Raw genomic sequence first — 23,622 nt, 5'->3', positions numbered from 1 at the left:
TGCTAAAATTCAGCAAACTTTACCTCAATGTTTGGTTTGGCTTGCACGCACTCCCATTTGAGATCCCACCCCCAGTTGTTAAAACAGGAAAAGTGCACATTGTAAAAGGGGAAAAGTGTGCATTTCAAAAGGGGAAAAGTGTGCATTTTTCAAAAATGCACTATTTTTCTCCATTGACTAAAGCATGAAAATGCAAATGTTTTAAAGTGTGCATTTTTAAAAATGTATTTTTAAAATGGTGCATTTCTTTAAGTGTACATTTTCCAAGTTTGGAACTTGTGAATATTTTGAAATGAAATTCTTGTACATCTCTATTTTGAACTAGATGAGAGGTTTTGTTAGGAAAGGACATGCAATATTTTGCCTCATTTAATCCAAACAGCAGACTCTCTCTAAACGGGGGATAGGATGTGTGCGAGCACACCCATCTTTCTCCAAGTGCCCTGCATGCCTGGCTAGCTCCTGACTGTGGGAGCTGTGTAAGCACATTCAACTGAATGCACTTACAAGCCCCTTTGCAGACCTTCACATGTTCTGGGCTGGCCGGGGGTGCAGGATACTTGGGGGCAGGGCATGCAAGCTCACACACATCCCATTCCCAGTTTAGTCCTACACATGATGCAGGTGAATGCCTGCATAGGGCATCTAACTGCATGTTTCTGGCAATAATGTGTCAGAATATCTCTGATTAAACAGAACCAGATAGGTTGCCATATCACCCTAGGTGTGGCATGGAGAAAGATTCATCTTGAACACTAAAGGGTGGATAACAAATATATGGATGTTACATGGTTATATACAACATTTGATGACTAAATGTGGGAATTACTTCCATTGAAATGCAGTATATAGTGAAATATACCCAGTAGTGTCCCTGTGTTGGTGGAAGGCTCATTGATCCACCAAAATGGAACGAGACAGGAAATTATTTTTGTTCATCCCTGTAGGCCCCTATGCCACTTACCAAGCTGCTTTCATGGGTCCCCCAACCACCTGAAACAGATTGGCTCAGGAGAGAGGTGTGGGTTGGTTTGTTTTTTTAAAGGAAATTCCCATTCCACTGACAAGCTTCTGGTGACCAAAGAGACTTTCATCAGTGGAAGGACCTTAATGGGTGAACCCACTATGGTAAGGTTTTTAGAATAGAAACACAGGTGGCTCAGAACTCTTCAGTTACCTTTGGGTTCTCCCGTGCCTACTGATACTACCCTGCTCTGCATGAATGGTGCCAGTTTGGCTACATATGGACCCACACTCGGAGAATGAGCTTATTATTATTAGATTGGCTAGGTCATTGAAATGTGCTATATGAAATGATTAACATCCCTGGGTGTGCTGGGCCAAAGAAGTTTTTGTGGTGTGTAGACATTGTTGAAGAAGTTCACTTTCTTCCCAAGCTCACCACCAAAGCCCAAAATCACAGAGAACAGTACAAAATCATAATTTTAATGGTGATCTCTTAAATCATGCCCAACTGTTATACCAAGATAGCAATGAATTTAAATGTACAAAGACTGAATGATAGATTGATAGGGTGTTGTGTTTTTTTTTAAATAAACGTCTCTCTCAGGTCTGAACAACAGCTGATTCACACATGCATATATATCACTTAGTTTTCCATCACTTATGTTAATTGCCTCCCTTGAAAGTGTTTGAAGTGATGTCAGGAGATATCAAAGCTCTATCTTTAGCTTTTGATCTAGGATGGCCAAACAAGTGTTCGTGTGATATTGCAGTAATTGAGTGATGAACATTACATGTATGAGCTCACATGGACATGAAAGGTGGCCGAAGCAAAGGATGAGAGAATGTGTCCTCTTATTTCTTCTCTGTATATTTGATAGCAACTGAACACAATATGTACTCATTATATAAATGTGTGTATGTGTTCTGTGGGCCTAGAAACAATACTTAATGTTCTTTAAACAACAAAAGATCCTGCACCCAAACTATCTAATTTGAATGGCAACAGAGAAAAAACAGACATGCCCATGTCATTTGTGGTAACATGCTAAGATGGAAGGCCAGTTCATTGGTCTGAGATCAGGGCTTCCACTGTGCAAATGGAAGTTTCCCTCCACCCTCCAGAGCAATTTGGGGGGAGGTGTGCACAGGCAGACAGTGAAATCTATTCTACCACTGGTGGGTTATACCATTAGGTATAACCGAAGAGCTTCTTTTTGCTCCTTTGATAGTTAAAGGCTCAAAGTTGTAAGTTCATCCCTCCTTGCAGTCTTTTAAATAAGTAATAAAATGAATAAATTGATGGATATTATTATTATTATTATTATTATTATTATTATTATTATTATTATTATTATTATTTACATTTCTATACCGCCCCATATTTGAAGCTCTCTGGGCAGTTTACAAAGACAGCACAACTTGCTAATTTGACTGTCATGTTGAATGTGGGCAATGTGCCACAGGCTCCTTCACAGACAGACCTTTCCCTGCCTCTCCCTTCCCCAGAACCATTCTATGCACTTTTTTAAAAATGGATCAAATATAATTCACTTCCCTGGCTCCCACATAGTCTTCCTTTGTGCAATTCTAGTATCAGAAAGCTCTTCCAGCTGTTTAATTGTAATAGTAAAACAAAGAGGTGAAGAGCATCAAGGTTTTCCCCTCCTAAATACATTGCCATTAGAGATATCTTTACAAATGTGATTTGTTTAATCCCTTAGAGGTTGTGTTACTCTCTGTTCCTACATTGGACTGCAGATCCACCTTTCATTTTCAAACAAAGCAAACATACAAAGCTGCCTTAGATTGGGTCTGGCCATTGGTCCATCTAACTCAATATTGCCTGCACTGACTGTCAGTGACTCCCCAGACTGTGGACATATGCCCAGGCCTATTCAGAAGTAAGTCCCACTGAGTTCAATGGGGCTTACTCCTAGATAAGGAAGTCCAGGATTGCAGCCTGAAACGAGGCTGGGACATGCATTGACTACATGTAAAATGGCCTATAGAATAAAACTATAGGTTTCACTATATTTCCAGATGGCAAGCAACACTAGTACCAATCTGGCAGTGGAAGCTGGTGGCTCTGATGGCATCTGCTCCAGGTTTCAGTCAGAACCAGGAAGAACTCTAAGGAAGCTGTCCAAGGTGCAAAGCTTGGCTATCTTTGCGAAGTACCTTGGAGAGCTCCTTAGAGAGCTCCTTGAAACCTGGAGTGGATTCACCACCATGATGACATCACAGCCACCAGCCTCCACTGCATTCTGGGGAAATTAGTCCTGGGGGGTCTTTCTATTCTGCCTCTTATTCTTTAACAGGGTGCAGAACTTCAGGCTGGGGCTCCACCGATGACCCTACCCTCTTCCCCAAGTCTTACCTTCCTTTCCCCAGACCATTTGAGCAGTTCCCCCCGCATTCTCAAGGTGGAAATGCCTCTCCTAAGGCTTAGTTATGGGCGGGAAGAGTGTTAAAGTAAAATATGCTGGTAGTTTTTGCATTTTGGTTCCACCTTATTTGCATTGAGCCCCTTTCACCATTGGAATGCAGCCTCTGAGAGCCTCTCTGAAATAGAACTCAACTCTTGAGTTAAAAGAGTTCTAACACCCGGGCTATAAAACATGAACTGTTCTAATAATCGTATATTTGCAGATTTTTTTAAAGAGAATAATTAAGGTAATCAACATGATTAGTAAGCAGTAAGGAGGACCTGAAGCTAGATGGAAATAACAACAACAATAACAACAACAACAACAACGGAACTGGCAACTGAAAGGTGGAGCTAAACAATGGGCCTCTTCAGATGACACACTAAGCCATGGTTAGGCTGATGGTTTTGCAGAAAATGGTTAGTGAGCATGTTTAAACTGTGGTTATGTAGCCACCATGGTTAGGAATGGTGTGCATGACATGCTAAGCCATAATGCTTAGCCCAAAATGCTTAACCACAGTGGCTTAACCACAGTGGGCCTGTTCAGACAACACGGTAAGCCATGGCTATGCCAGTAACCATTTTGCAACAAATCATTAGTCAGGGTGTTTAGACCATGGTTATGTAGACATCATGGTTAGGGATGGTTCACATGACATACTAAGCCATGTTTAACTCAAAATGCTTAACTACCATGGCTTAGTGTGTCATCTGAACAAGGTCAATATGTTTATAATCTTTCTTGCAAAATGATAAGAATGGTCCATATAAAACTGCATTCAGTATCAGTGATACCATCAATATTTAAGATTTTAGTATCACTGTCATTGGGTATGTTTATTGGCCCCCAAATAAGGTTCTCCTAAATCTGAGGTCACATTAGAGGATTTCTGACCCAGGTCACAAATGTACCAGGTTGGCACACAACTGTTTCACAAACTCTTTGCATAAAATCTACAGTAATAACAAAAACACTAATAGAACTGATAACTTAATCCTATGCATGTTTACTCACAAATCAGTTTACTCACTAGTTTCAATGAAACTTTCCCCCAAAATGTGTGTATAGGATTGCAGCCTAAATCTCTTTCTTTTCTGTTTCTGCGATAAGCTAATGAAGACTTTCTTATTGCTTTAATAAACTTGTAATTATGTTTGCCTGTTCCGAAATGTGATGCCTATTACAGATTTACAATCCAGGCACCTGCAGCTTTTGGGGAAAAATGTTCACTCTTGTTCATCTTTACCCCACAAACAGCAATTTTTCATTTAGCATTCCTTCCTTTCCTCCCCCTCTCTGACACAATATTCAGATGTTCTAATTAGAAGCTATCTGCTCCTCTAACCTTCATGTGGTTTTGTTTAGTAGCTGTGAGCGCCAGACACTTATTGAATCAGCAGCACTGAACTTTGCAGAGTGCCTTCTCACAGACTGAAGAAGCGTCTTATTTGTTAATTATTTTTGCTGGATGCTCTCTGTCTTACCTTTTACTTCTGTCTTCTTCTCCACTGATCCGAACAGAAGAAAACAGAGAATTTAAAGCACAACTACAGGGGACATTCATTGCTCTCCTGTCCTATAGAATGGGGTGGACCAGTGGGGGCTGGTGGCTCCGATGTCAGTGGGGCAGTAAAATCACCCTGGGTTTCAGAACTCTGAAGGAGATATCGAAGGTGCAATGCATGACAGCCTTTACAAAGCACCGAGCGTCACCCCCCAAACAGATTCTTCCAACCGCCCAACTGTGAGCCTGCTCAGTCTGCTGTCCAGGTGCTAACGGTTGATGGGCCATTTTAAGGACCCTGCTCTTCCTTCTTATGGTTCTTTACACTGGACTTGGATTAGATATTCCTTCAAATGCAGGCCACTACCACTGAAGGCCAACTTCCCAGCAGGAAACCTACTGCTGATCCCCAGAGCAACTGGTGTGTTCCTCTATCTCCTCCTCCTCCTCAATTTTGCTGTTGCTCCCTCTCTAAGTGCATGAGCAGTAGTAAGATACAGGAAGAGGAACAGCAGCCTCCGCTTACCCTGGTCATAGAGGGGGCAGGCAACGGATGGGCTGCGCAATGGATGGGCCTCCCCACACCCCAAATCTGGAGCCAATGCTCTTGAAAAAAATATGGAAAATCCGCTAGCCAAACACTGTCCTCTGGTACCCCCTGCCAGTAGGCAGACTTTGAGGAATGTCCCAGTTCCCCTAGGTCAAAAGAAAATATGGGTCATGGCCAACACAGCTTGGGCAACAGCCTATGTAAGTTGTATATAGAAGATGTCATATTTAAAGTTTGGCTTGCAATTAGGGATGTCGGAGGAATACGACTAGGTTCTGGCATCCAACGACCTTCAGCTTGTTTTCTGCTAGCTGCCCTGTCCTGCTTCAAGCTGAACATCCAAACACCACAACCACACAGAGAATTACATTTCCCAAGTTTTCCTGGGGAACAGGATGGTTATCAAACCAATTTAACTCTGTAGCATGGATATGCGCAGAGTTTCACAAAACCTTTATGTACCTACAATACTATAGCAGCTAAGAATGAGCCTTTAGGAGCACTTTGCCACAATCATCACTTCAGGAACTAGCTAGATTTTAGGGCTGGAGAGCTAAACCAACGTTGCTTTTTGATTAATACTGGCCGTACTTTCTACCACATCATAAACAACTTCTCCCTTCACAGTCTGTATTTTTGTAAACAGACAACTATGATTTTGAACAAAGGCTCCATTTCACTTCTCCCTCTCTCTTCTCCAAAGGAGACCACAGACCTCCCACTGCCCCCCAAAGTGAGAGTGCATTAATAAGGGACAGCTTCCAATCAGCACACCAGGAAGGAAGGAATCTACCCATTTTTTTTGGTAACAGCGGGTTAAACCAACCCCACCCATCCCGCTCAGGCAAGGATCCTTTCAACCCACAAAAGCACATACACAGTGGGCAAACCCCAGGGAGCTCTGCCTTAAATACAAGAAACCATCTGCTAAAGTTAATTATGCCAGAACCACAGAGAAAGAAGGAGTGGAGCACACCTGTCGCAAATTTAACAGTGGAGATAATTGGCTTTACTCCATTTATCTCTGGACTTAATTGTCAAGCCCATTTACAGTTTGATTTTTAAATAACCACGCCTGGTCTGCTATATAGCTAGATATTCTTATTTTATTCATTCGCTAAATGTCTCCCAATAGCCTTCTTTTTCTATTCTCCTTGCCGCCCCCACTTTTAATTCCAGAATCACAGGCAGGGTGCCGATAGGAGCAGGAGGCTGACATTTCTCTTTGAGCAATTTGCTCTGGAATTTTCGATGGAGCCATTTTGTCCGCTGCACCAATGTGACATTAATTGTTGTTAAATATTCTTATCTGTTACGTACAGTTCTGTTTCGATAAAGGTCAGCGGCTGCGTTCATGACAGGGTCTGTTGTTGCTGTGTGCTAGAACTAATCAGTCACTCCTCGGCTGTATTTGGACTCCTTCTTTTTCTCCTCATTAATTCAAGGCTCAGCAGATAGACTTTAAAAAATGCAAAACATCTCAGCTGCTCAGATGGGTATTAGGATATGAAATTATTAGCTCAGCCAGAACTGGAAGGCTGGTTAATATCGCCTGTGTGACTCTAGCTACAACACCTCATTAAGGGGCCATGTGGCTGCCCATGGAAAAAAAATCCTTCTTTAATTAAAAAGTCAGTGTTGTCGGCAGGGATGAAGGCTAAATTCTGTCACTGGGGGTTGCACAAGATGGCTTTTTCCTCTCATACTTACTGGTAATGGGGTAACATTAAGCAGGGCTATTTTTCACTTGCCACATACCATACATATATAATAATAATAATTAGAAATGCAATAGAGGAGGAAAACCTCAAAGGTATAGCATGCATGTTACAGTAATGCCAATCATGTAGCTGGGGACTGAAGAATACTTTTGTTCTGTGGCAGGGTTGTTTTTTGGGGGCATGTATTCAATCATAAGTCTATTTCATCCAATATATCCTCATCAATTTGTGATTAAAATCAACAATCAAATGTGAAAATTCACATTTCACAAGTTCTCCTGACATACTGATTTTTGTTCAGAACTTCTCCTAATATACACACTTTTGCACCCGCCTTTCCTTAGCATATGCATTTTTGTATGAACATTTGTATGAGCTGAAAGCTGCATTGCAAAATTCGGAGAAGGATAACTGTGTTCCCAAGAGCATATTAGTCTGCAAAGTGTGAATTAGTTCTGTTCCTTTAAATTGGCTGACCAAAGAAAATGATCCCCCATTCCTACACTATGTCTTGTTTGTTGGTACAATAAGATAGGGACTTTACTCCAGAGATGCAGCTTCTTCTTGGTTGTGTAAGTGTGATGTCATAGTAACAGCATGAGAAAGGAAGAATAGCTAGTGTTGTATGGTGTAAGTTGGATCTGAGTTAGGAAGCTGTACTTTACTTTAATAAGCAAGACTTCACAGAGTATCAAGAGAAGAAGGCAGATATCCTAAGCAACAAGACCTTCCTTCTCTATCTAGCTTAGCTCAAATGGTGGTTCTGAGCTCTGGAAAGAAGCCATGGATTCTCACACAGCACCTTTCCTCTTCGTCCTTTGTCATACGTAGCTTGACTTTCAATTTACTGTTTAACTAGGGTGACCATATGGAAAGGAGGACAGGGCACCTGAATCTTTAACAATTGTATAGAAAAGGGATTTCCACAGGTGTCATTTGTATGCATGCAGCACCTGGGGAAATTCCCTCTTCATCACAACAGTTAAAGCTGCTCTAGTAGCTAGAGTGACCACATACAAAAGAGGGCCAGGCTCCTGCTGCTTTAACTACTGGATGCTACGTCAAATTGCAAACTGAAAGTAAAGCTACAGAAGAGCAAGGAGAGAGACCACACTAAGCAACCAACCCAAACAAGCAAACAACTAGGGTATGATCTACTTGTCAGGGCCAGGCTTGGGATAATGGAGGTGAGTCTTTGAAGGCAGCAGGCAAAAATTATTGTTCTCGTAACCAGTTAAAAGCAGAAGGCCAGGCTTCTCTCTTTTTTTTAACTGGCCTTGTCAACTTAGTGACCCCCATGAAGTTCAATGAACTTTCTCCATTGCATAGGATTGCAGAAGATTGTATCAGTTCATTACAATAAAGACTGTATCAGCCGATCAATACATCCTGCTTTTTATTTGAAATGATTTGACATAAGGTGAAGATCTGTCCCAGAAGAGTGAAATAATGGGCATTGCAGTGGTAGAAACAGAATGTTAAAGAGATGAATTTGCAGTGCTTGAATTCTGGGGTAGGAGATGTGGGGAGGGGGATGATGAAATCCACAACTCCTACCTGATTGCTTCCAATTTGAGCCAAACCAGCTTTCTAAAAAAACAACAGTAGCTTGGCTACCAAATTACCCTTGGCTCCCCAGGGTAATTTGAGCACCATGAATCTTGGAGGAAAGGGTAACCCCAGAGAAGACATAAATGCATGAATAGATCCACTCCATTCAGTGGAGCCATTCAAATGCTAAATGTAAAGCAATGTTCTTAAGCATTTCGTTGGCACAGAGCATAGCTAACCATGTTGATATCTTGCATTTAAATGTTATTTTCCTTCTATTAAGCAGCTGACTCGGCTTTGCAATACTTTGGTCTCTGTAGCATCTTAGATCAGTAAGAAGTGCTTTCAGGTGTAAAATGACCGAAGGATCCGAGTGTTCAATGTACTTTGCTATTTTAAACCAAGGCCCTTGCAGTATATTGTTTGTAATAAGCTGATGTGCGTCGGCGTGGGATTGTATGACTGCAGTCTCCCTTGGGATTGCTTCACAAAAGGTCACATCTCATGCATGCTCATTGTTTTGCCTCCAGCAACTCAGTAACACATTTATATTTATGTATCCGAAAGGAGATACATGTTGTTTATCTCAAAGAGACACACATTTATCCTATATTCATGGATCTAAGAAAACAGCCACGCATGGTACTGATTGACAACACGACAAGCATATTCAAATTTAGGAGATTAACCCCAGGTCCTAAGAGCTGCTTTAACTCAGCCCAAGAACTTGGGTTTGCCATGCAATATGGAGAGCCACTGTTTGATAAATGAAAGCATAAAGCCCCTCTGAGCATGTGGAACCAGCTGCAGGGTACTTTGGAACCTGGGCATATCTTCTAAGTTCACATTCTCACCCATCCCTAGATGAAATGCTTTTTAAGGTTTGAATCCCTGCTTTCTCAACAATGTTTGTGATGTTGACTGCCACCTCTTATCTCATTCTGTCTCTCTGTCTCTCCCTCTCTGTGATAGTCTGCTTATTTTTACTAGCTATATGGCAGGCAGGTACTATGCTACCAGGCCAGGTTTAAGGTTCTAGTACTAGTGTATGAAGTCCTAAACAATTTGGGACCAGGATACTGAAGAAAGTGCCTTCTGCCCTATTAACCTTGCCCATTCACTGAGGTCATCTGAGGGCATGTTCCTGGTGGTTCCACATGGACCTATGTTCCAAATGGAGTATACCAGGAGAAGAGTCTTCAGTGTGGTGGCCCCCTTCCTATAGAATTCCCAGGATCAGCTGTGTGTCATTTCAACATGCAGGGCTGACCTCATGACTACCCTGGATAAATGGCAGGTGTAGATTAGGCCTCAGCCTAACCTACCTCACAGGGAGATTGTGACGACAAAAGGAGAGGGGGAGGAAAATGTACACCACCTTGGACTCCTTGGAGAAAAAGCAGGATATAAGTGTAACAAATAAATAAATAAATAAAATGGACCTGAAAAAAGTCTGATTCGCCCTTTCCTTGTAAAACCTGCATTGGTTGGGATATATATTTGAATCTTCTTTGTACTTCTCTGCTGATATACCTGATTCCATACGTGATTCAAAAAACCCACAAGAGAGGCTCAAATACACTTTTCATTTCCTTTTCACACAGTGCACTGCAACAGACACAGTTTTGTCACTAAATGTGAGCCTGACAGGGAATCTCAGACAACTCAGTTCTCTGATGACTGGACCACCATGGTAAATGTTTTCAAGCCCACACCATTTCTCCCAGGCTTCCCCAAAGGATCTAGGGGGTTGTTGTGGGAAGGAGGAGTTGGCCAAAATTGGGCAGAAGACACTTGCAGGATGGGAGGAGAATCTTGCACAAACTTATGCAAGATGCCACCTTACCTTGATACTAGCGCAATTGCGCACATAATGCATAATGTTTTGCCAGTGTGGCAGGCAAATATGTCTATACAAATGTTTTGGATTGGGATGCTGTTCTAATGTCCTGCCAAATGTGGAGACAGATTGTTGAGGGAATAATAATAATGCAGTGGCCAACACTAGATGCGAAAGCCAGTGAGGGGAATGTACAACTTGATAAAGACTCTGCCAATGTATTTATTTAAGCAAAAACATTCCAGAGGGTGTGAGTGAAAGCTTCTCACACATGCTGTCTTCATGACTGACAGACTCTCACCAGCTGCATGCAAGGAGTATTGGATTTCCCCTTTCAAAGCAGAAGGACTTCCTCTTTGCCTTGACTCACCCAAAGCCAATGACTTTTAATTATATTTAGCCTCAGGATAAAATGGAAGACTGCACATGAAAGTGAGGAGTGAGAGTGGGAGAAAATGGATTTTTTCTGGATGAAAGATTGACCGTGGAAGGGGGTACCAGTCATCGCTTCAGGAGCACCAGATAAATAATCTGGTTACTTAGCAATGTGTCTCTTTGGGCTGATTTAAATGTTCACTTTCCGAAGTGGTATAGTCTTCTCACGATAATGTATCATAGCAGTTTCTAGGTGGGGAGGAGTTGCTTATTCCATGTGAAAAATCTCACCTCATGACAAAAACGTGACACCTTGAGTACCAAACAACATGTGAGGGCAACACCCATGTTTTGCTGCTCACTTGTTTGCCCTATTCACATTTAAAACATGAGTGTGTGTGGTGGTGTTGAAAATTTAGCAGAAAGAGGTGCATGGTTTAGAAGAAATGCTTTACCTCTCCACAATATGTTGTCCCAGACATTTTTCTCCCAATATCAGAACTAGGCAGGAGGAAAAGGAGTTTGTGTGAAGGACACTGAAGAGGTAATACAGGGAAAGTTTCACCCACATTCCCCCTTTGATGTTAAAAACCACATGTTTCCCTTGCTTTCTTTGTAAATGAGATAGAAACATAAACAACAAAGATGGCTGCCTACCACCATCACATCTAGTTTGGCTCAAAGAACTTTGGCTATCAAACTGCTCTGCAACGCCTGGTGTTCCTTGGAATCATATCAAACATTCCTCAGTAAGATCCGTAAAGGAAGTCAAGCATCCCTGAAAGACAGCTTGTCCATTCCTACACATTTCTCCCTCCAATGTTCAGCTTGTCCCTTCCTATCAATCTCTCTTGCAATCTGCAGTCACACAATAGTGTTGGATGCAGTCCAAGTATATATAATATTTAGATTCAATTGTGAAATGAGTGGGCCCCCGTAAACACATTCCACAATAATCTGAAGTGCTAGACATGTTGAAGTGATTCCTTGAAGGTAGCTTAAAAAGCACTGACTTAGAAAGAGGACTTAAAAACTCCAGAAATTTAATTCCCAAGCTGAGATGCTTTCAAACAAGCACTTCTTCATTATGTCTCAAGAAAGGAGGGCTATAGCACCTTGGACATTGAATTTTGATCGAATTGGCCCTAACTATGCTCTTTAAATATGCTTTGCTCTTCTCTTTGGCAAGGATTTGAGCTATGGTGGAAGCCATGTCCTCATGCGGGTTTATTTGACTCGGAGACATATTCATTAAGCAGAACAAATTCCTGCAAGCCGCAGGTACCCAAATGCCACCTATGTGTATCACTACCTGACTAAATAGCATGTGAAAAGCTTCAGGGGATATGAACTGGATGATCATTCTGCATGGTAGGTGTGTGGATAGAGAGAGATATGGATGAAACCCTCCCACCCCACTCCCAGCACTAAAGCACTGTCTTTCAAAAGTCCTACAACCTGAACTTCTAGTGTGCCTGCAAAGGAATATACTGGGAGAATGGGACACTCTAATATGGCTATGTGCCCATTCAGAAGACACCTTAAACCATGGCTTTAACCATGCTGATTAAGCCAGAAAGCCAGGCCATGTTCAGAAGACACCTTAAACCACAGCTTTAACCATAGTGAATAAGGGTTTTTGCTTTATTCGTCATGGTTAAAACCATGGTTTAAGGTGTCTTCTGAACACAACCTGGCTTTCTGGCTTAACTGCCATGGTTAAAGCCATGGTTTAAAGTGTCTTCTGAAAGGGGCCTATGAGTACAAAATCTGCAAAGCTAGAATATGCTGCATAGCAAGCACTTGTAACCTAGGGTTACAAGTTACAACTTTGAATCCAGTTCACAAGAGGAGCCAGCCGGCGCTAAAAGTAGCAGGGGCCTTTGCTCCTGTCTACACATAAGACGGGATGGGCTGCTGGAATGACCTGTTGCGTCCGCCAAGCGCACCAACAACAAAGGCAGGTGTTTTTTTTAAAAAAAAGGGTTCCCCGCTCCCCCTGCCCCTGATTTCCCCCCACGATCTCTGATCCCCTGCCTGCCTGCGATCTCCGATCCCCCCCCGGCTCCGGTTTCCCACCCCGATGTCCCCTGGGCCATGATTCCTGCCCCCCGATGTCCCCTGGGCCACGATTCCCGCCCCCGATGTCCCTGGCCTCTGATTCCCACCCCTGATGTCCCCACCCTAGCCCTGATGGCCACAGTGCTCCTGTGGAGTGCTGTGGCCCATCCGCTGCTTTTCCCGGCTACTTGGGAGTAACTGCGGTAGCCGGGAAAAGCGGCAGAACAGGCTACATGCCTGCGGTCTCGAGCTCAGCCCCAGACCGTGGGAAAAACTGGGCCACAAGTGGTGCAGGTTACCCAGGGCCCAGGGAAGTTTTACCCCTGCCTGAGTCCGGGATCCCCTGTGCATCATCTGGACATACAGGGATGAGCCCGGGCCTCACACCGGGCTAACCTGCTGTCTAGTAAGGCCCCTAGTTTCAGAGGACAGAATCTGAATCACTTATCCGAGTGAAACTGTACTGGCTTTTCCATTTCTTGCAGGTTCATAAGAACATAAGAGCCATGTTCTTCTTATAAGAACATAAGTAGAGCCATGCTGGATTAGATCAAGAACCTACCTGATCCATCTTCCTGTTTCCCACAGTGACAAACACAGATGTTTTTATACTGTTGTTTTTAAGTTTGTGATGGTTTTTAAATTTTGTACAGTTTTTAATGTTTACTGTTTTAACCTTTGTGAACCGCCCAGAGAGCTTTGGCTGTGGGGCGGTATATAAATGTAATAAATAAATAAATAAATAAATAAGATGTGTTTGGGAAGCCCAACAAAAGCAATAGCCGCAGCACATGTGTCCTGTCATAGGAAACACAGGAAACTGCCTTATGCTGAGAGAGCCGCCCAGTATTGTCAAGAGCAGTGGCTCTCTAGGTTATAGGCAGGATTCTTTCCCAGCCCTACATGGAGATGCTAAGGACTGAGCCTGGGGTTTCCTGCATGCTCTACCATGGAGCGATGGCTCCTCTCTCCACATCTGTTTCTTTGTCTAGTCCCAATAAACCATGCTGTTCTTTCTCCCTTCCCTCTCTCCCATCCCAGGACATATTCAGCAAAGCCTGATCCAATCCGATGAAATCACATAAAGTTAGTGACTCGATGCACATTTGATTGCCTGGACTCATTGGTACTAATTGCCAAATTTGGGTTGTTTTCATGGAGCCGAGCTGTAGGATCATTCCCAATGGCTGGCAGGGGATGGTAGAAGCATTGAATCAGCAATTTAAAAGCAGCCTGCTTTCTACACAAGTTAAACCCATCTGTATCTTCTCAGGCATACTAAGGCCGTCTTTCTGGACTGTGTAGGATTAAGAGTGAATGCTAACTCTAACGAGAAAGCTCCTCTAAGCCAATATGTATGATAATGCTTATTCAGCCTAGGTAGTACTAACTGCTGTTAGCTTAGTCTCTCATGATAACTGTATTGCAGGTTTGCCTTGCCTTACAACAGCGAAGACACTTCGTGCACTCATAGAATCATAGAATAGTAGAGTTGGAAGGGCCTAAAAGGCCATCGAGTCCAACGCCCTGCTCAATGCAGGAATCCACCCTAAAGCATACCTGGCAGATGGTTATCCAGCTGCCTCTTGAATGCCTCTAGTATGCTCTCTATGCTCTCTTCTACCTTCTGATTGCTCCAAAAGAAACCATGCAATGTGAAAGCAGATCCCCGCCGCCCTCATATTTGGTAGAGTATATTTGTGCTAAATCATTCCAGTAACGATTTAGTGGTGACTAAAAGATTTAAGACTTCACAGACCTTTTAAAATAAGGACCTCCCACAACTATATTGCAGGGTGCCTCTTGAAATCCAGGGAGATTAAAACAACAACAGCAACAACTAAAACCAAAACAGTGGATTTAACTAGCTTGTCCTCTGAAAACACTTTCTCTGAGGTGCATCCCACTAATTCAGTTTGCAACTTGGAGTGCTGGAGATTTCAGGTATAAAATAGCCACATCACCAGGCTATTTTCCAAGTTATCCAGAGTCTGCAATACTTCAGCAAAAAATAGAGGCTCATCCAGTGGAGGCTGGTGGCTCTGATTTCACTGGGGCTATGAATCCCCAGTTTTAGTCAGAACCAGCCAGAACTCTAAAAGAGCTATCCAAGGTGCTGAACCTATTCCAGGATAGGGTTTGGAAACTGAAACCCAGAATGGATTCACAGCCCCACTGAAATCAGAGCCACCCGCCTCTATTGGACTGATCTGTGGTCTCCTTTCTTTGTGCTGGGACCTTTCCAAATAATTCAAAAGCCCTCAGGTTTTATGCTTCGCTCTCTATACTTAGGTTGCCCTGATCTAGGGCCTGCAGTATGATATTCCATCCCCATGTAATGGGATAGGGTGGGGTGGGGTATATGATTGTTCTCCCTTTAAAAAAGAAGAAGGCGTTCAGGACAAATTTGCACTCCAGATCTAGTGATGAGTGCATTCTAAGATTGAAATTAAAATATTGGAGCCACAGTAGTGGCTCCAATAGATAAGGCGATCAGCAAAAGAAGGATTCTGTAAGGTTAAATGGAAATCAGGGGGCTGGGTTGTCATAACTTTACTAAAATTGAAAGGATTTCATCAATCTTCCTGGAAATTGCATGTGCCAGAAAGAAATGCCTATTTTAGATAACCTGAAAAATTTCAGGACAATTAGTTTAAGATTGAGGGAGAAGGGACAGTCAAAGAAGAAGGAGGAGGAGAAGAAGGAGGAGGAGGAGAAGAAGAAGAATCATCCCAATTTGGATTTGGGACTGAAAGACCCAGGAAAAGTGTGGGTGCATGAAGGGTAAGTTGTAAGCAAGCACAATTTGTGACATTGCACAACTTCATGACTGATCATTAGATAAGGCATCAGCCATAGCTTCCACTTTCCTGTCTATGTGGAGTATGGACCAAGGTGAGAAAACCTTATCTTCTGGTCTTTAAAACCGGCAGGTCTTTTGATGATTGAATACACTTTAAGAACACACCCAGAAGGGGCCTTGCTACCGAAGGTGAGTGTGGCCTTGCTAGTGTTTGCTACTTCTCTGTTCAACTTATTTCAGCCTGATGGCCAAATTCCATTTTGGAGAAGCTTTCTCTCTCTCTCTCTGTGTGTGTGTGTATGTGTGTGCACATTCTACTCATGGGTAGGGCAAAGGCAAAAGGGGGTGGAATCAAAGGCAAAAGAGGCAGGGACCAAAATACCATAATAATAATAACAACAATAACAACAACAACAACAACAACAACAACAATTTCTTACCGAACTCTCCTCTGGATTGAGTTGGGGAATAACATTAAATACAATATAATAAAACTCTTACTGTCAGTCATGGCCCTTGGGAGAGGCATTTCAACTAGATTAGATTGGGGAATTAACTGCGGAGAAGACAGAAAACCACCAAACAACCAGTGGTTGGGGAAAGGGAAGAGATTTAAGTTTGCGTTGATTTAAGCATTAAATGAGCACCCCTTTTTTTGCTGTTTTGGTGTGGGGCGTGCTCAGAATCTAAACTACAAAAGTTTCCAACCTGGTGCTAAATTTGGCAGAGGCCCACCAGCACACAAACATCTCACACAGCTTTGGAGTTGTGCAGATCCCGTTCCAACATTACAAACAACAACATGTGGCCAATGTGCAATGGGCCCAACTTTTCCATCACACCGATCAATGCACCTCACTTGAACTTCACACATCTATTTATGCCCGGCCATTAAAAATGAGACTCAACAAGGACATTTTCCTTGTAGTCCTAGAAAACATTCTGGCTGGCCAAACAACAACAGCAGCAACAAAACTGAGCCAAATGCTACACACATTTTTTCTGTTATGCTGCTTTATCTGCTCCTGGACTGGCTGTAATTGCTAAAAGCAGAATCATGTAGAATTATACCAGATGGGGAAAAAAAGGTTGATGTGAGAGATGCCAGGGCAGGCATCACACCTGCCAGGCTACAGACTCCATTGGCACTGCAGTTGTCCCCATCAACAATTAAAATGGATGTAGGACCATTATGGGTTATCAGCTGCAGTGTAGATCACAGAGTTTGGATGAGGGATGTATGGATTTCGTCAAATCCATTCTATCTATGTTTTGTGGATTGTCAGGCATTTTTTGTTCCATTGGTTGGGGGAATCAGACTTTTTTGTAGGAGAAGTTTGTTAGTTTACAAATGCACATTTGCACTGATGTGCACTTGCAAAAATGTGCATTTGCACTAATGCGCACCCATGCAAGTGTGCATTTCTGACCCACCAAGTAAACACACACACAGAGAGAGAGAGAGAGAGAGAGAAAGAGAGAGAGTCTTCAAGTCTGTGGAATCCACATGATTTGTAAAAAGCACAAATGGTGCAGAATCAGTAGGTTGGATTAACAGAAATCTGAACACATTTGAATCCATTGCAGATTTCTCCAACATTGTTAGTCTGGATACATGTTAAAAAAAACTTCTGTGACAGGAGAACTCCTCAATACTGTCCTGGTTAGGCATACCCTAAAACATGCACTTAGAATTTGGATTCAAATCAGTCCTTTTTCAAGCACGCACCATTGATTCCAAATCAAAAGCATACAATGGAATAAAGCCTCTCCAAGGCTTTTCAAATGAGAACCAGGGGACCTCAAATGGAATTTGGCCAAGTCCCTTTTCCAAGGAGCACCTGTTACATTTTATTTAACAAGGTTTAATATCACCGGTCGCTTGCCAGCAGGTGTCAGGAAAACAGCAGCTGCACCAAGGCACTGGCGGCATTGTCCTATACATTATGGAGATGAAGAAAAGGTATGCAAAACAGCAACATAACTACAATGAGATCTTGTACTTTAAGACCAACCCCCTCTTCTCTTTCCAGCTGCCTAGCTGTTCCAAGGGCCATTAGCCATGATGCAGGATCTAAATTTGGCAAACAAACCAAGAAAATATTTGCTCTTCCCTGACCATTATCACTGCACTGAATATCACTTCACACATTGACTTTTTCCAATAAGGCCGCATAATGTCTTCTCCTCATCCCAGTTCCCTGGCCACTCTAAAGGCCATTGGCCAGAAAGCAGGCATTATATTTTAATTTATTTACTACATTTCTATGCCATCTAAATATCGGAGGTTTTCTGAGTGGTTTTCAGAACAGAGGTTAATATACCATAAAATATAAAGCAAGAAAGAATAAGACAATGGGCTTTTTTTGATCAAGGGCAACTCTAGGATAAAGAGCCCCCTGGGTGAGGAGTGTCTTCAGTGCCTCCACACCCCTGGTAGTCAGTTTTTTGTAGTTAGTACCCAACAACCTGTAGAACCTTAAAAGAAAGGTTACAGGTGCTTGCTTTTTGCCACCCTTGCTCACTGTAGACCATAATTCAAAAACAGAGCCATGGAGCTCATCTTGGTACCCCCCTCAGCCCAGCTTGGCACCCCGGATGACTGCTGAGTTCACTTACCCCTAAGGCCCACCCTGACTATGGTGTAGGGAAAAGCTTGGAGGGGGGGAAGGTGACTAAGATGGGACATTATAGTGGTGTATAAAAGTTGCCCATCAAGAGTTGTCACATCAACCTGGATAGCAGACTGAACAGGCAGACAGGTGCCCTGGCCAAAGTCTTTCCCACTATGATGGGATATATTGTATTTCTTTTAAAATTATAATTCTTATTTCTAAATTTGCATCTATACATATAAACTAGTATAGGCAAATATTATGCAAATTGGTATCTGCTTTTGTCCTTTTTTGGGAGTGATGCATTTCCTCTTTTTTGGCAATGCAGATGTGCAGCCCCCATAGAATCATAGAATCATAGAATAGCAGAGTTGGAAGGGGCCTACAAGGCCATCGAGTCCAACCCCCTGCTCAATGCAGGAATCCACCCTAAAGCATGCTGAGTACTTATTCAAAGTAAATCCTATTGAATTCAGTGGGACATACTTTTGATTAAACATACATAGGACTATAATGTTTGAGTTAGCAGGGCAAAGGACTTTGAGTAGATATTGTTTGGAATAGAAGGATGTGGAGTATCAATACTGGGGTTCCTGGTCACCACCCACCTAACCTCAGATGGTGGTGGGACTTGGCGAAGTTCCTCTGTTTTCAATGTTTGAAAATCTTGTGAATGTGAATAATGTTCCCTTGTCAATTAGGGGATACAGAATTAGGGTCAATGACCATGTTACTTTTTCCATGTTGCAAAAAGTAGCACAAGAAGTAGTGGTAAGTATTCTACTGAATGTTTTTCATTCATACTAAAACTCCCAGACGTTACACGCTCCCCAAAATATAAACTTTCATAGAATAGAAGAGTTGGAAGGGGGCTGTAAAGCCATTGAGTCCAACCCCCCTGCTAAATGCAGGAATCTTTGAATGAGTATACTAAGTATAATGAGAACTTCCAGTTAAGGAACAAGATCCATGTCACCTCAAATATTTAGGCTGTCTCACAAGTGATGTTTAAATCAATTGTTGCCTTTTTCAAGGCTGATATTATCTACCTACAGTACATTGTCTAGATTCTAGCCAATGGTTTAAATGTTCATTCATTTTGAAAAATGGCTCCATTCCACTTTGAATCCCACATTAACAATGGTTCAAGAGATGCACTCCGAACTAAAATATGTGCTTGCCATCATTTGTGAAAATACCCTGAAGCATTGCCTGTCACAAGCCAAGCCTAGCACTGAATGGACACAGGTTTCTGTAATAGTGACTGATACTTTGGTCCAGCCCATATATAATATGGGCCTATAATAATCCTGCCAGAAGATAGCAAGCTACAGCATAGAAGAAAGGGTACTAAAAGCATTACAGTAATTTGGGAAATGCTTTCTCATGACAGGTAGAGTGTCAAAAGCCTGCTAATCCAAAAGCTTTGTGTAACAGTGTGTGAAACACGTGACTTTTCCTTGTTCTTGATTGCACAACAGAGTAAACACGAACAGCAATTTCACTCTAGAGGAACGCAATTTGTTCATGCCTCTGGGAATCTATGCCAAATCCAAACCTTATGTAAAGAAGTTTCAAATTCACATGAAACATATGAACAAATAGCAATTTCCCACCCCCTGCTATCTGAGTAGACCAAAACTAGCATGCAAGATGGGTGAGTATCCAAGATGATTACAAAGAGAGAGAATAGTTTTCAGCAATAAATCCATTAATAGCATCTTGAGACTATTCTCTCTTTTTGTGCGCATTGCACTAGCATAACTATTAGCACCCATTCTAAGCATTAATGTTTTGATATAGCAAGTTTAGGGTCCTTCCAAGGTGCTGCTCACCACCCCAATTGGAGTAACCTGCAATGTGAAGAGGAGGCCCATAACTGTTGAGAATATTGCAACCATGTCTGCAAGTTACTGGAAGTGGACAGTGTTGCATTTAGTTTAGTTCATGTGAATTTGGACTACAGCTCACTTTAGGATCTGAATAGCCTACAGTGTAGTTTCCTGTGATTTCTTCCTTTTGCTTGTCCACTTCTTTCTTTCACAGAATTCACATGTGCATGGGACTGGTAAACATTCATTCTGTTTTGCCTTTTGTTTATTCTCTGCTAATTGCCTTTCTAACAGGAGGCATCATTACTAAATAATCCCATCATCAACTCAGGCCTTAGCTAGACCTTCTTGCTATCCAGGGCCGGTGCCAGACTATTTTGCGCTCTAGGCAAAGCGAGCTACTTGCACACACACCCCAAATTGCACGGAAGTCCGAACGTGTGCGCCAAGTGGAGAGCTGGGACTGGCCCACTTCGATTTGGGACCAAGCCATCTGGAATTCACCGGGACTTACTTCCATGCAAATGCATCCTGGCATCCCGATCCCCTCCGCACATTTACTCGGGGGAATAAGGCTTCTGAGTAAGGAGGCATAGGTGGATTGGGCTGCACTGGTGCCTCCCGGTGCAATGCTTTCTTGGATGCAAGTCCCGTTGATCCACGCACGCAGGATCGGGAAGCAGGAGAGTTTGCCTTGTGAGGAGTCCACAAATCCCTAGCTTTCCTGGGGGAAGGGAGAGGGAGTCCTGCTTGCCCGCCTGCCTGGACATTGCGGCCTGTTTGAGGAGAGAGGCGAGGCGACCCAGTGCCCCTTCCTCGGGAGTAAGGCAGAGGCTGGCTTGAGCCAGGGTTGAGCTTGCCACGTGCTTTTTCTTCTTCTTCTGGCGGCAGCCTCCCAGCTCTGGGAGGGCAGCTTCTGGGTAGCTAGAGTGGCTCTGGGAGGGCGGCTTCCGGGTGGAAGTCCGAACATGGAGCCCCCACCCTACCCCAGCGTCCCTGGCTTTGCTTCAGCTGGGCGGGCGCAGGGCTCCATCTCACCTGCCCAGGCCCAGCAGAATCCTGGGGCTGGGCCGGCTCATAGCCAACAACACGCGTGAGTGCTGCAATGCGCGGCACCCCTCTTAGCTTGGCGCTCTAGGCGGCCGCCTGAGTGGCCTCTATGGTAGCACCAGCCCTGCTGCTATCCTGGGATGGAGGAGGGAAGATCTCGCATTGTGTTTAATGTGAGATCCCTCCTCTGTCTACATGTGACACGCGACGACCTCAGCAGGAGAGGCATCGCATCCACCATTTAATTTTTTTAAAGGAACAACTGCGCATGAATGCTCGTGCGCTAAAGGTAAGTTTTTTTTAATTTAACTCTCTTTTCCTGCTCACCCCACCCTACCCCTGATGGGCACAGCTCCTGGCTCTGCACGAGGAATTGCGTGGAGCCGGGCCAACCCATGGCACCTGGCCACCCATTCCGTGGTCAGCCCGAGACTGCGGAAAAACTGGGGGCAAAGGGGAGGGCTCTATCCCGGGGCAAGGGAGGGATGATCCCTCCCTGATCCCAGGATCCCCTGTGCATCATGTGGACACACAGGGACGATCCTGGGGTTCGCCCCAGGATAAAGCCCCATCTAGCTAAGGCCTCAGTTGTCACTTGAAGGAAACACTCTTCCAAGCTCCAGCCAAATCCCTTTCTCTGTGCAGAGAAAGGCACAGAGCTTTGTGCCTCTTTGCATGGAGAAAGGAAAAATGGGGTGGAGTCAGATAATGTCAGGGGAGGGACTTTGGGGGAAGATCCTCGCCCCTTGACATCATCCAGCCCATCAGATGGGTTCAGAGGAGCAATCTAGCCCCAGGACCAAAAAGAATTCCCTGCCCTGTTTGAAGACATACCCCTATTAAGATGCAAAGCAATTTAACAGTCATTTTTTGTTTCCTGGTATTTCTGGGAACTATAACTCTACTGGAGCAGAGGAGCAGGAAGAAGGATATTTGAATATTGTCAACAACATAGCAAATCATAATTCTCAGCATAGTTTGAATGAATCTGTGACAATTAGGGTGGCCATCTGGCCTACATTACAGAAGACAGATCTCTGTTTGAAGGGCTCTCTGGTTGTCCAAAGGTACTTCAAGACAGAGGATTCTTAGCACTAACACTCCAAAGGCATTGTGTAGCTATTCCACCTTTGTTCCTCTTAATGGATTTTTTTTCTTGGTAAGAACAAGATGGAAGTACCACTGAGGAAACATTGAAGATGACTGGACCTCCCAAAAAATCCAGTTAAAGAGGTATTGCAGTTGCCCAGTAAAAGCCTCATCTGAATGCTTGTCTGCTTTAAAGAAAAAGGACCATAAGAAAGGAGACCAGCAGGGGCCTTGAAGGTGCCTATTAGCCACGCCTGGACAGCAGACTAAGCAGGGACATGGGTCACCTGGTCACACAGTCTTCCCCACTATGATGAGCTGTACTGTATTTCTTTTTCAATGACAGCAATTATATCTAGATTAGCATCTGCACTTATAGCTTTGGCTAAGCGGCCACCTTAATTACCATTAAAAGTGGTGTGTGTGTGTGTGTGTGTGTGTGTACATATATATATATATATATATATATATATATATATATATATATATATCCTAGATAGTGTAGACTCTGGCAGGATCAGAACCCTAAGTGGAGCAAAAAAAAATAAAATTCATTCTCCTTATGTCACAAAGCAAAAGTCCTATATGAGTTCAGCCAGTGGAAGGGAAAACAGGAGAGGGGGAAAAAGTCATCCAATTTTCACAGGAGGAGCTTTGAAGTAAGCAGCATTGCCAAAGAAATCCCCCACCCCTATTAATAGAAAATGTCACTCAGGCATGGTAGTGTATCAGTTCCCATCCCAGTCTGCAGAACCTGTTTCATGGAATACCGTTTGTGTCTTGTTATAACAAACAGTTTCCTTCTGGTAGGACTGCTGCTGGAGCGCTTATAAAAATGGGCACTGTATCACCACTGATAGGAGGAACCAATAGGCCATTTTTCGGTTGTGATAATGTTTTAATCTCTTAAAATATGTGGGACATGTACTAATGAATTGTTACCATATATTGTTTTATTCATAGTCCCATTTTATTCCATCGGTTTGGGAATATTATATGTGCTCATATTGTTGTGTTGTTTTGCTGGTCTTGTGACCGTAAATAAAATTCATTCATTCATTCAAAATGGGCACTGTATCACCACTGATAGGAGGAATCAATAGGCTGTTTTTTGGTAAGTAAGGTAGTGACAAGCTATCTGGCAGTTAGTTTGGCTTCTGCTGCCTGCCAATGCTTAAGTTGGTTATTTCCTGCTTTCACTTTACTGATGCCAGGCAAACCTCCTTAAAACTGACC

General features: G+C 43.1%; 1 protein-coding gene across 2 annotated transcripts in view; it reads right to left on the bottom strand.

Moving 5' to 3' along the window:
• Positions 1-23,622, bottom strand: part of RALY (RALY heterogeneous nuclear ribonucleoprotein) — a 278,971-nt gene that overhangs the window by 178,978 nt on the left and 76,371 nt on the right. The window lies entirely within an intron of this gene.

The sequence above is a fragment of the Elgaria multicarinata genome, chromosome 1, assembly GCF_023053635.1.
Source record: "Elgaria multicarinata webbii isolate HBS135686 ecotype San Diego chromosome 1, rElgMul1.1.pri, whole genome shotgun sequence".
In the NCBI taxonomy this organism is placed as follows: domain Eukaryota; kingdom Metazoa; phylum Chordata; class Lepidosauria; order Squamata; family Anguidae; genus Elgaria; species Elgaria multicarinata.
This window is presented reverse-complemented; position numbering and strand designations above follow the sequence as displayed.